The sequence below is a fragment of the Capsicum annuum genome, unplaced genomic scaffold (genome assembly GCF_002878395.1).
Source record: "Capsicum annuum cultivar UCD-10X-F1 unplaced genomic scaffold, UCD10Xv1.1 ctg40226, whole genome shotgun sequence".
Classification (NCBI taxonomy): Eukaryota; Viridiplantae; Streptophyta; class Magnoliopsida; order Solanales; family Solanaceae; genus Capsicum; species Capsicum annuum.
Window position 1 is genome coordinate 1 of NW_025847508.1, and position 1,329 is coordinate 1,329.

The 1,329-nt window shown below is 50.4% G+C and overlaps 4 non-coding genes and 1 pseudogene across 4 annotated transcripts; all 5 read left to right on the forward strand.

Moving 5' to 3' along the window:
- Window positions 1–54: 54 nt before the first annotated feature.
- Window positions 55–173, forward strand: LOC124891717. The gene has a single exon (XR_007049824.1). It is a non-coding gene; the product is annotated as a 5S ribosomal RNA (ribosomal RNA).
- A 170-nt stretch (window positions 174–343) lies between these two features.
- Window positions 344–460, forward strand: LOC124891718. Its single transcript, XR_007049825.1, has one exon. It is a non-coding gene; the product is annotated as a 5S ribosomal RNA (ribosomal RNA).
- Window positions 461–632: 172 nt separating this feature from the next.
- On the forward strand, window positions 633–751 carry LOC124891719. Its single transcript, XR_007049826.1, has one exon. It is a non-coding gene; the product is annotated as a 5S ribosomal RNA (ribosomal RNA).
- A 171-nt stretch (window positions 752–922) lies between these two features.
- LOC124891721 lies at window positions 923–1,038 on the forward strand (annotated as a pseudogene).
- Window positions 1,039–1,211: 173 nt separating this feature from the next.
- On the forward strand, window positions 1,212–1,329 carry LOC124891720. Its single transcript, XR_007049827.1, has one exon. It is a non-coding gene; the product is annotated as a 5S ribosomal RNA (ribosomal RNA).

A 1,329-nucleotide genomic window follows, 5' to 3' on the forward strand; every position in this document is an offset into this window, starting at 1 on the left:
TGACGGGCGGCGGAGGAGATGAAGCATAATAGAATTTGGAGGGCTGGAAATGACGGATACGATCATACCAGCACTAACGCACCGGATCCCATCAGAACTACGAAGTTATGCGTGCTTGGACAAGAGTAGTACTAGGATGGGTGACCCCCTGGGAAGTCCTTGTGTTGCATCCCTTTTTTTTTCTTTAAAATTCGGTTTAATTTTGCCGGTTCGATCGGCGAATCTTTTCATTTTTCCTCTTGGCGGAAACGAGAAAGGGGGCAAGGCGCAGGGGCGCGCGTGCGGGGTGTGACGGGCGGCGGAGGAGATGAAGCATAATAGAAGTTGGAGTGCTGGGAATAACGGATGCGATCATACAAGCACTCACGCACCGAATCCCATCAGAACTCCGAAGTTAAGCGTGCTTGGGCGAGAGTAGTACTAGGATGGGACCCCTTGGGAAGTCCTCGTGTTGCATCCCTTTTTTTTTTGCCTTAAAAATTAGGTTTAATATTGCCCATTCGATCGACGAATCTTTTTGTTTTTCCTCTTGGCGGAATGAGAAAGGGGCAAGGCGCAGGGGCGCGCGTGCGGTGTGTGACTGGCGGCGCAGGAGAAAGAGGCATAATAAAATTTGGAGTGCTGGGTATGACGGATGCGATCATACCAGCACTAACGCAGCGGATCCCATCAGAACTTCGAAGTTAAGCGTGTTTCGGCGAGAGTAGTACTAGGATGGGTGACCCCCTGGGAAGTCCTCGTGATGCATCCATTTTTTTTTTCCTTTAAAATTCGGTTTAATTTTGCCGGTTCGATCGGCGAATCTTTTTCTTTTTCCTTTGGCGGAAATGAGAAAGGGGGAAAGGCGCAGGGGCGTGCGTCCGGGGTGTGACGGGCGACGGAGGAGATGAAGCATAATAGAATTTGGAGTGCTGGGAATGACGGATGCGATCATACAAGCACTAACGCACCGAATCCCATCAGAACTCCGAAGTTAAGCGTGCTTGGGCGAGAGTAGTATAGGATGGGACCCCTTGGGAAGTCCTCGTGTTGCATCCCTTTTTTCTTTTGCCTTAAAAATTAGGTTTAATATTGCCCGTTCGATCGACGAATCTTTTTGTTTTTCCTCTTGGCGGAATGAGAAAGGGGCAAGGCGCAGGGGCGCGCGTGCGGTGTGTGACTGGCGGCGCAGGAGAAAGAGGCATAATAAAATTTGGAGTGCTGGGTATGACGGATGCGATCATACCAGCACTAACGCAGCGGATCCCATCAGAACTTCGAAGTTAAGCGTGCTTGAACGAGAGTAGTACTAGGATGGGTGACCCCCTTGGAAGTCCTCGTGTTGCATCG